This window comes from Globicephala melas, chromosome 4, assembly GCF_963455315.2.
Source record: "Globicephala melas chromosome 4, mGloMel1.2, whole genome shotgun sequence".
NCBI lineage: Eukaryota > Metazoa > Chordata > Mammalia > Artiodactyla > Delphinidae > Globicephala > Globicephala melas.
This window is the reverse complement of record NC_083317.1, coordinates 78,405,079-78,417,282: the sequence shown is the minus strand read 5'-3', so window position 1 is coordinate 78,417,282 and position 12,204 is coordinate 78,405,079.

Sequence of the window (12,204 nt, the reverse complement as noted above, 5' to 3'; positions counted from 1 at the left end):
CTTTCTCTTCTTTGTTCTCACAGCTCCCAGGGGCTCAGCTTTGGATTTGGCCCCGCCTCTGCGTGTAGGTCGCCTGAGGGCGTCTGTTCTTCGCTCAGACAGGACGGGGTTAAAGGAGCCGCTGATTCGGGGGCTCTGGCTCACTCAGGCCGGCGGGGAGGGAGGGGCACGGAGTGCGGGGCGGGCCTGCGGCGGCAGAGGCCGGCGTGACGTTCCACCAGCCTGAGGCGCGCCGTGCTTTCTCCCAGGGAAGTTGTCCCTGGATCCCGGGACCCTGGCAGTAGCGGGCTGCACAGGCTCCCGGTAGGGGAGGTGTGGATGGTGAGCTGTGCCTGCACACAGGCTTCTTGGTGGCAGCAGCAGCAGCCTCAGCGTCTCATGCCCGTATCTGGGGTCCGCGCTGTTAGCCGTGGCTCGCGCCCGTCTCTGGAGCTCCTTTAAGCAGCGCTCTTAATCCCCTCTCCTCGCGCACCAGGAAACAAAGAGGAAAGAAAAAGTCTCTTGCCTCTTCAGCAGGTCCAGACTTTTCCCCGGACTCCCTCCCGGCTAGGCGTGGCGCACTAACCCCCTTCAGGCTGTGCTCACGCCGCCAACCTCAGTCCTCTCCCTGGGGTCCGACCGAAGCCCGAGCCTCAGCTCCCAGCCCCGCCCGCCCCGGCGGGTGAGCGGACAAGCCTCTCGGGCTGGTGAGTGCCGGTAGGCACCGATCCTCCGTGCAGGAATCTGTCCTCTTTGCCCTCCGCACCCCTGTTGCTGCGCTCTCCTCTGTGTCTCTGAAGCGTCCCGCTCTGCCATCCACAGTCTCCGCCCGCGAAGGGGCTTCCTAGTGTGTGGAAAACTTTCCTCCTTCACAGCTCCCTCCCACTGTTGCAGGTCCCGTCCCTATTCTTTTGTCTCTGTTTTTTCTTTTTTCTTTTGCCCAACCCAGGTACGTGGGTCGTTTCTTGCCTTTTGGGAGGTCTGAGGTCTTCTGCCAGCGTTCAGTAGGTGTTCTGTAGGAGTTGTTCCGCGTGTAGATGTATTTCTGGTGTATCTGTGTGGAGGAAGGTGATCTCCGCGTCTTACTCTTTCACCATCTTGAAGCTCCTGTTAGTGGGTTTTTTTGTTTGTTTGTTTATTTTGCGGTACGCGGGCCTCTCACTGTTGTGGCCTCTCCCGTTGTGGAGCACAGGCTCCGGACGCGCAGGCTCAGCGGCCATGGCTCACGGACCCAGCTGCTCCGCGGCATGTGGGATCTTCCCGGACCGGGGCATGAACCCGTGTCCCCTGCATCGGCAGGCGGACTCGCAACCACTGTGCCACCAGGGAAGCTCTCCTTTCCTGTTTTTCTTTTGTTCTCTTTATTTTTAAGTTGGTTGTCAGTTACCTGTTGCTTACCTGCTCCTGTGTGGTGGAGGAGGAACAGCCCTTCTGCTCAGAGGAGTGCATGGTAGCATGTGGGGTTCTAGATCCAGCCCCCTCCCAACTTCAGAGTGGCCTTTCACTGCTTTAGCATATGAGCAAACCGCTGCTACCAGCTGTTTATCACAAGCTGGGGATAGGGCTGGTCAGCACAGCTAATAATTAAGATGACAGAAACAATTAAATTAACATTTTTGAGTGTCTGTGGCATGAAAGGCACTAAGTGTTACATGTATTAACTCACTTAATGGATGGAACTTGTCAAACCTTGAAAATCTAAACCACAGCAATCTTCCTCTCTATAGGTTTCGTCCCTCTAACTTACTTAGATTGAGGAACACAATTTGTCTTTATTCTCATCCTACACTCTTTTCTTTCTTTACTCCTGGGAGTAAATGGAAGGATGCTGAAGACATAGTTTTTTGGATGAAATAGACCAAATATTCCAGGGTAATTGGATAATAACCCAAAAGCCAAACCCTGCATAATGGGAAGGGAACAGAGTAAAGCAAATAAGAAAAACAGAAAGGAAGAGAAGAGAAGAAAGAAGAAATAAAAAGAAGTTGGGGAGAAAGTGTCAACAAAGAAAAGACAGTGAAAGGGGAAAGAAGAACAGAGTGAAGGTGAAATTTGCACAAGAGTGGGGAATTCAGCTGCATTTGCTTGATGTTAGTTTTTGACCTTCCTTAAATGCTTTCAAATCTCTGCAAACAAGAAGATTAATTGAGTAGCCCTTGACATTCAGAGAGAGCTCTGGCTATAGTGACCTTAGAGATGTAACCCGGGAGAACGGGGGGAATAGTAATTTCGGCTTACAAAAAGGCAGATTTTCATAAGTTTATTGGAGAGACATCTTGTCCTGTGTTGTATAGATTGTTTCTGTGAGCTAAATAAAATGGTCTTTTATTTTGTGGGCTTGCAGGGATTTTACTGGTAATATTTACCTAGATGCCAAAGAGGAAGCCATTTAAATCTTGGAACCTGACTGATTTGAATTTGCAGCTCAATGTGATCTTTTATCGTAGGGATTGTTCCTATAATTTTCAGGATGTGGATGGACAATGGAAAGACAGTTGAAACCATCTGTATTTTGGGCTCAGGCCACTAATTTCCAGTATGTTGGGTTATGGGAATTTCAAAGCTCACACACCTAAAAATGTCTCCCCTATTTTTAAAGGTATTAGTTTTACAAAGGAAACACAATCCCAGTTCTCTATATTTATCAAAATCTATTTCTTTAGAGTTTGAAATTTACTGTGCCTCCAAGAGCTGTTCTAACTGTTTTTAATTAAGATCAAACAGTATTATTCTTGGTAAAGAAAGCAACTTAACAGAAAGACATGGTCAGAGCAGCCCTTGGGACATTGGCTTTGTTTAGGTTTATCTCCACTTCTAATCAATTTGTTCATTTTTCAGTTTTTCACTTGAGTCTCACTCAAAATACAGCCTCTAAATATACCAAGCTCCTACTATGGGCCCAGCCCTAGGTTCCAGCCCTGGGACACAAAGATAATTCCACCAGGTCCCTGAGTTCAGGGGCCATCAGAGTCCTATAGGGAGACAGAGTTGGAAATAGAGTGCTATGATACATTATGTGTGTTGTAAGAAGGTGATGCAAGGGGTGTCACATGAGATGAGCTGAGAGGAGGCGTCACTCCACATGAGTAAGTGGGGGTCCAGGACAGGTAACCTTCTACCTGGATTCATAAGATGAATAGATATTCTTCAGTAAAGTTAGTTCTTTCTTATACATCCTCAGGCACTCCATGACTGCCCCCCGCTTCTCCTACTGACTACACCATGCCTCTGAAACCCCCCACTTTTAAAGCTTTGTTGATAAACAAAAAATATCTGTTGAAAGTGCTCTGAGATTCCCCTTTAAATGGTGCTTAGGAAGTCTTGGGTTGACCAGACTGCTTCAGGTCCATGGGTTTGGATTTGGCTTGCTATTTATCCTGTTGAAAGCTCACTGACTCCTGCTTACATCTTAAGTTTGTGTCATTTGTTCTGATGAGCACAGCTCTGTGAGTTACAGCACCAAAGTTCACCCAGGTGTAATTAACTATCTCATGGTGTCACTTGTATTGTCAGCCAATCCCCCAGAGGGGAAGTGTTTTAAATGTGGGCATTTTTGGAGCTGATGGGTAGGGCTGAATCTCTGCACGTCAGTGCTGATGGGGCAGTGAGAGAAGTACGCAATAGCCCTTCTTTAGCGGTGCTCATCCTCTTGCCGTCTCCATCACTGAAGCCTTCCTCCTTGCTCTGGTCAAGCTGGGGAGCAGCCCGTCCATCCTGGAGGAGCACAGTGCGCGACCTCAGGAGATGATTGGCATCAGTTTTGCAGGTTGCTCCCCCAGTTCCAGGGCATCATATCAGTCTTGTGTCATGTGTATTGACTGTAGCATTTCTTGCGGAGATTCTGGTTCACGTCTAGGGTACCAGGGCAGTTCTTGTGGTCCCTGCCTGATGAGAGAGGGAGATGAGAAAGACTGTGTGAAGGTGACACAGACTCGATCTGCAGTGGCTACGGTCTCATTTGTCGTGGCTGCCTAGGAAGCTCTGTCTGCAGTGAAATCAGACACCTTCTACCTTTTGAATGCCAGTCCAGGAGAGGCTGCCTGCAGTGGCAGATTTGGGTCCCAATGACCGGCAAGATTTCTAATGGTGGAGAAGGGGAGAGTGCGGAGTCAGACCAGAGCATAGATAATGTGGCATATTTGAAACTGAGTCTTAGGAATGGCCAAGAGGTACATGAAAAGATGCTCAACATCATTAATCATTAGGGAAATGCAAATCAAAATCACAATGAGGTATCACTTCATACCTGTTAGAAAGATTATTATCAAAAAGAGACAACAAGTATTGGTGAGCCTGTGGAGAAAAGGGAACCCTTGTGCACTGTTGGTGGGAACGTAAATTGGTGCAATCATATGGAGTCTCCTCAAAAAATTAAAAATGGAATTACCATATGACCAACAATTCCACTTCTGGGTATATATCCAAAGGAAATGAAATCACTCTATTGAAGAGGTATCTGCACCCCCATGTTCATTGCAACATTATTCACAGTAGCCAACACATGGCAACAACCTAAGTGCCCATCAAGATATGAATGCATAAACAAAATGTGGCTTATATTTACAATGGAATATGATTCAGCCATAAAAAAGGAAATTCTGCCACTTGTAATAACATGGATGGACCTTGAGGGCATTATGCTAACTGAAATAAGTCAGACAGAGGAAGATAAATACTCTATGTTCTTCATTATATGTGGAATCTAAAAAAAATCAAACTCAAAGAAATAGACACTAGAATTGTGGTTGCCAGGGGCTGGGGGGTAGGGGAAATGGGGAAATGTTGGTCAAAGGGCGCAAACTTGTACTTATAAGAGGCGTAAGTTCTGGGCATCTAACGTATGGCACGGTAACTATAATTAACAATAATGTATTACATACTTGAAAGTTGCTAAGAGAGTAGATCTTTTGTTTGTTTTTGTTTTTTTTTTGCGGTACGCGGGCCTCTCACTGTTGTGGCCTCTCCCGTTGCGGAGCACAGGCTCCGGACGCGCAGGCTCAGCAGCCATGGCTCACGGGCCCAGCCGCTCCGCGGCATGTGGGATCTTCCCGGATCAGGGCACGAACCCGCGTCCCCTGCATCGGCAGGCGGACTCTCAACTACTGCACCACCAGGGAAGCCCAAGAGAGTAGATCTTAAAAGTGATCACTACACACACAAAAATGGTAATTATCAGAGGCAATGGAGGTGTTAACTAACCTTATCGTGGTAGTCATTTTTCAATATATATATGTATCAAATCGTGTTGTACATCTTAAACTTACACATATTATGCATCAAAAGTATCTTCATAAAGGTGGAAAAAAATTGGGTCTCAGTAGCATATCTCTTTCTCACCCTTGTATTCAGAGTAGCTCATCAAACATGTATGGAACGTCTCTGTTATGATAGGCCTATGCTGAGTGTTAGGGATCCAGAGACGAAGAAGACAGACTCACAGCCCTGCAGGGCTGTGAATGAGTGCTCTGTATCTATGTATCTAATCAGCCTTTATCCTTTAAAAGTCTCTTGAATCACTCCCATCTTCTCCATCCCTCTTGAAAGCTTCTTAAGAAGCTTTAGACAGAGGTCTTTAGACAGAGGTCTTTAGACAGAGGTCTTTAGACAGAGGTCTTCTCTGTGCTCTGTACTTATTCTCTCTCAGTCATGGTCAGATGGGTCTTGCCCCCCTGCATGTCTTGTTCAAGAGACTATGAGGACAAGAGCAGTATGTTTTCATTTCTGAGTACTCACTGCTCCTATCAGGGTGTGGGTATTCTGAGGAAGTGCTTCAAATGATAAACCTCCAAGTTTTTGTCTGGCTCACCCTTATTCATTCGGTATCACTTCCAAGCTGGGCAGAGAAATTCCAGCCAGGACTTGACTTCAGAAGGAATTGACTGGTGAAGGAGACTTTGAAGACAGGATAGGGAAGTTTGATCAGGGCCCAGCTCTGCCTCTGATTTTGTATGAATTATGTCACTTCTCTTGGCCTCTAGCAGATTTATCCATAAAACTTTCTCCTTTACACTGTGGGAAGTGGGCTTGATAAGATACAGATAAGCCCATCCATGGCTTAGTCAATTATTGTTTTTATATATAGATTCGTCTGACACACATTTCTGGAGCACTAACTGTACAAGGGGCTTCTCCCATGAGGCTTTGCATACTGTACCTCGGTTGGTCCTAATGGAATATTTACTCTCCACTCAATAAACCGTCTGCTCTTCTGTTCCCAGGTTCTTCCCCTTGCTTGGTAGGCACAACCCCTCCCCATCCCCTCTGCCTCTTTTTGGTTTTGTTTTCTAAATGTTCAGTTTCTATTTGGGCTTCTCGACTGTTATCTCCTCTGTGAAGACTTTTCTAGACCTCTTCCCTATACCCCACGTGACGCTCTGGTGGCTCTTCATTTCTTCTCTCCAGTGGCACTCCTGTGCTCGTAGTGTAGTTATTGACCTTAATGTCTTGTCTTCTCACTGGACCGTGAGGTCTGTAAGAGCTCGATCCCCCATAGTACTTAGCACTGAGCCTTGCCCATTCTAGATGCTCAGCAAATGAGTGCTGCACTGATTTATCCCTCTTTCCTCCTAGGACAGTCTATAGCAGGGGTGCTCAAACATTTTAGCCTCAGGACTCCTTTGTGTTCCTTCAAGTTATTGAGGACTCTAGAGAGTTTTTCTTGTATGGGTTATACCTATTCATATTTACTGTATTAGAAATTAAAACTGAGAAATTAGGGCTTCCCTGGTGGCGCAGTGGTTGAGAGTCCGCCTGCCGATGCAAGGGACACGGGTTCGTGCCCCGGTCCAGGAAGATCCCACATGCCGCGGAGCGGCTGGGCCCGTGAGCCATGGCCACTGAGCCTGCGCGTCTGGAGCCTGTGCTCCGCAATGGGAGAGGCCACAACAGTGAGAGGCCCGCGTACCACAAAAAAAAAAAACACCAAAAAAACAAAAAACTGAGAAATTAAAAAAATTCACCAATTCACATATTTTCCAAAAGAAAGAGTGGTATTATTTTACATTTTTGTAAATCTCTTTAAAGTCTGACTTGAAACTGGTAGATTTTTTTTTATCTTCTGTTATATTCAACCTGCAATAATACGGTGTTTAGTTAAAGTAGATGAAGGAAATTCTGCCTTGTACATACATGCAGTTGGGAAAGGGGGTGGAATATTTTAATAACATTTTCAGATTATTGTAGACATTTTTCTTTGCTACTACGTCAAAAATTCAATATGTGGTAGTTTCTTAAAATTTAGTTGCATTGTGGAGTCTGAAACCATATTAATGAACATTTGGTACTCAGATATAGTGAAATCTATTAATCTATCTTACATTTCAAGGGGACATTTTTCCAATGCAGGCATTGGTCATTTGGAAAACATTGCTTTACTGACTTACACTGATCTTTCAAATGTTAACATATTTGATTCCAAAATTCAAGTAGTCCCATTTGTTACCATCTCCACTGATCTAATCAGAAAAGTTTTAAGTATTGTGAAGCCATGAAGTTTATGGTGGTGGATACACATTTTCCAACATTCCAATTTTTGACCAAAAGCTTGAATGTACGATTGGTAAAAAGTATTGTCAATCTGCCCTTGAAGCGACATCCTTTCCCTCACTTTGTTCATTATTATGAAAACATCTGCTAAACACACAGGTGTAAATAACCACAGTTTGTCAGTCATTCTTCCAGATAAAACTGGAAAAGGTGATCGGTATAGCTTACCTCTCAGTTACATGACTACTTTTCCTTAAGACAAATATTATGCTTCAGGAGGCAGTAGGAGTGCGTTACACCTGTTTCTCATTTTGTCATGAAACAGAAAAAGATGTGTACTCAAGGTTCTAAATTTAATAAAATAAATAATTTGAACCACTTCTTTAAGGGCATTCTTAAATAAAATTTACTTTTTTAAAAAAACTCTTTTCCATAGCAGTGAGGAGTACAGTGACCATGAATCCAATTTGGTTTCAATGCCTTGACACATGCTAAGGCCCCAGAAAATTTTAACCACGTGGTTTCTGTATCATCAATTCAAACGTTAACACAGTGAAAATGGCAAAGAATATCTTATCTTTTCACCATAAGGTGAAAACAGTTCTGACCTTGTAGACCCCCTCAAAGAGTCTCAGAGATCCCTAGGGGTCCCTGGATGGTACTCTGAGAACCACTGACCTATAGGATTGATTTTGTATTTCTCCCTCTTTCTGTATGCATCTTTTCTTTACTAAGGAAGAAAAGACCCATTTGTGCTAGATCTATCCTGAAGATTTGGGGAGAGAGATTTTCTTCTTGATTTGATTACTTTCTGCAATTTCAGTCTTTCCTAGGTTTACACGTTATGTTTTTGGATTCACCAGGAGCTGGTGACCTATTCAGAGGACCCCAGAGTTAAGATTGATCAGTTGATTGAGTGCCTGAGGCACAGGGCAGAAAGAAAGAAAAGAGAGTGGGGTCAGAGAAAGCACAGAGGAAACAAGGTTTAAAGAGGAAGCATGTGAGAATGAAAGAGGGAAGAACTAAGGAGAGAAGGCAGAAAGGGGAAAAAATGAAGAAAAAGAAAGACAATAAGAGTAAAGAAAATAAGACAAAGGGAAGAGAGGCTCCAGGGGTGAGAGGGCATCATGCGATCTCTTAGAAAGATGTGAATAGGAGGCCTGGGTTCAGTAGGACCACTTATAGCCCCTATTCTTGCAAGAGTTTACATCCTCTCTGGGCCTCACATTTCCCCTTCTGCAAAATGAGAGGGCTAAGTGGGAAAGGAATGGAACTGGAGGTAGACAAGACCTTCCACAGGTGGGCTCCAGGAGTCCCTGCACTCCCCAAATTGTGAGCAAACCTTGTGTGTCCATGGGTTATTTTAGGGCAGGGAGTGAGTTGTTTTCACCAGTTACCAAAGGGTCTCTTTACCAAACTGGATGAAGAACCACCGACTTGGTTGGTTTACGATCTTTTCTTGCCCTAAAACTTCATGGTTCTTGCATGCAAGGGGCCTCTGCGAACCAATCCTAAAATTGTTTCCCAGCCTTAGAGGTTCACCTTCACTCTCTTTAAACATGAAGTCTCTGGGCTCTATAACAATTTGTTTTTTCTTATGTACGAAAAAAAAAGCAATCCCTGGGAATCCTGAACCCTGTCACACTGCAGTGCCCAGCAGGTAGGACAGGTGGGGAATCAGCATCTCTGGGGGCCACGGAGCACAGCTGCTGCCCACGGTGTGCATGCAAACAGAAATGGCTTCACTCTGCATGCCAGGGCTGCAGCTCCTCTGGTCTCAGCTTGTTGACTTGGTCCCAGGGAGGGAACAAATCTCTCCAAGTCCAATGAATGGCCGGCAGTGGAAAACCAGTGCTGCTGTCTGCTGGCAGCCGGGGCGACAGACACCACACGTGGTCTGCTCCCCACCAAGTGGCGCTCTCCTTCCCCCGCTATGGCTGGCTCTGGCAGGGGCTGCCAGGCCCGAGAATGCAGGAAGTCTTGGGTCACGGTGACCTCTAGTTGCTGATGCCAGATGAAATATACCCTGGAGGTTCTCCAGGGTCACATGGTGTGTGGAGCAAGAGAAGGCAGGGCTGTTCTTACACTGACAAAGTGGATTTTGGCTCCAGAATGGCACCCTGGGGAGTAGGAGGGCTTGTGGGTGGGAAGGGGAAGGCGGGCAGGGCGGTGGCGTGACAGTGGGTAATAGGGAGAACCAGTCTTGCTTTCTTTTATCCCCTTGAGCCTTCCAGGAAGCCGCTTGCTCCTGGAGGTGGAGACACAACACAAAATCTGTGGCACAAAAATGTAGAGAAAGGTTTCTGTGTGTCTTTGTTGTTTATGTGACAGCATGGGTGAGCTTCTGGCTCTGTACGTGCTGGGCCTCAGAGCTGGAAAAACGCTGTATAATACGTGGGGCTGGACTGAGTGCCCCTTGGTAGCTCAGCTGCTCAAAATGGAAGGAAAGTGGACAATGGCTGTTCCGGGATCTACTCCCTCTGGCCTTGGATTGTCCTTTAGACATTTTTTTGAAAAACAAAGTCTTTGCGGTTCCTCCCTGTTGAGTCTCTCTTCATTTTGTTCTTACACAGTAGGTTATCTAGTCCTGTTCTTCTGAGCCCCAGACTCTTAGAGAAGGCACAGCTGTACCCAAATGAGACCTCTACCAGAAGGCCAATGATGGACACCTTGGTCCCACCTAGGTCCACTGTGCCCAAATACTATCCCTTTGCCATGACCTGGGCAGAGGGAAGAAGCTTGGCTACTTTGCTTTCAAGAATCAGTAACAGAGGCCTAAAATGGAAACAGCTGAGAAGAAGGACGCCAAGTGGAAAACAAGATGCAGCTGGAGGAGGTCAGGCCCGATAAGCAGCCTGAGCACAGGCTTGAAAAAGAGGTCAGGCCACAGGAGCTGTGCTGGAGCAGCAAGACGTGTTTTTGCCAAGGGAAGATGATGGCCTGTGAGGTAGGTGGGCCCTGCTCTCCCATCCCACACCCGGCTCCAGTGAACAGAGGGAGGCCTTGCTGGTTTCCCCCCATTCCCTACTGAAGGTCAGGATTCCTCAGCTTGGTTGAAATGGAGTTAGGCAAGGTATGGCTGGGAATTTAGAGGAGAGGGACCTTTGGGAAAAATGAAACACATCATTCGATGGCCAGCTCCAGTCTCACCTCCTCCAGAAACCCTTGCCCAGTCACTCCCCTTGGGTCTTGGCCTTACCTCTCTACCCCACTCTATTGCACTTCATATTTTGTTTATCGTATATACCTCAAACTGTCACACCATAAATTATTTGGTAGTAGTGGTGACTAATATTTGTACGGTGTAGCTTATCTCCGCTAGCAAAATTCATTGCTTTTCCAAATGTTAACTCTTTCTCTATAGTAACCCTGAGAAACAGCTAGAATAGTTATTGATAGTCTGCTTTAAATAGAGGTAAACTAATACAAAAAGCACAGACCTTGGGCTTCCCTGGTGGCGCAGTGGTTGAGAGTCTGCCTGTCGATGCAGGGGACACGGGTCCGTGCCCTGGTCCGGGAGGATCCCGGGTGCCGCGGAGCGGCTGGGCCCGTGAGCCATGGCCGCTGAGCCTGCGCGTTCGGAGCCTGTGCTCCGCAACGGGAGGGGCCACAACAGTGAGAGGCCCGCGTACCGCAAAAAAAAAAAAAGCACAGACCTTGATTCCATTAGGTAAGGGTTTGAGTATAAGCTTTATTGTTGGGTGACCAGGTGAGCTGGGACACTTGGTTTGATCAGTCCAGGTAGCTGTTGGTGCCAGCAGGAGAGATCTGCGCCCTCTTATTTGGTAGTGGAATCACTACAGTTTCCACCACAAGCTATGTTTTTGGTAAAAGAAAATGCTGCCCGGAACACACAGAAAAAGATTATTTTGGAGGCATCGTATTTTCACCAACATGCTTTTTGGAACTCTGAGTAAATGCCATGGTTTTCTAGCATCAGAACAGGTTTATTCCAAAGTTTCTTTTGGAAATTCGTAGGCAGTGAGCCCTGCCAGTCTTCACATCACAGCTCTCCTTGGTAATCATGCCCTTGGGTCATTATTGCTCGTCCGGGCACATCCCTGCATCCCTGTCCTGCTTTGCTTCCTCCCTTTCCCTTTTGCACATCACCCCTCCCAGCCATTAGCATTGCTCCATTGAAGTTTGCCTGTCCATGCCAACAAACTTGTATTTTTAGTTTCTTTATTGAGTTCTTTCTTTATCTTCTGCATTTACTGAAAGCTGGTCTCCCCAGGGTGTACCACTTGTCTGGAAGTTCTCTTACCTGAATTTCCAACACATTTTTCTTAAGTCTTACCCTGATGTCAGAGCAATGGGACTTTTTCCTGCGCCCCACATTGCTGCTTCCAAGTCATTACCCTTACTCCTACTCTCTGTTGCTCTCAAATAGCATAGTCTTTGGCTACACCACCCAAATCCTCCACATTCCACCCCAGCCCCACTGCCAATCATGGCCCTTTTAATCTCTCTCCACATTCATTGGAGACTTAGGCACGCAACTGGCTGTTCTCCCTCCTTCCCTAGGTCCTACTCCTCTACTGGGTGGTCACTATCTAGAGGGCTATCCAATTCCTTGATTTTCAAAAACTTCAGCATTTCATCCTTTGACCACAAACCTCTATCTTTCCACCTCTCACCCTCTTCATCTATTCCCTGAAGTTTCGACACTCCTTGTGATGTCCATGCTTACCTTCCTTCACCTACCAGTTTTCTGTTTTCCTGTCCATCTGTTCATTCTGT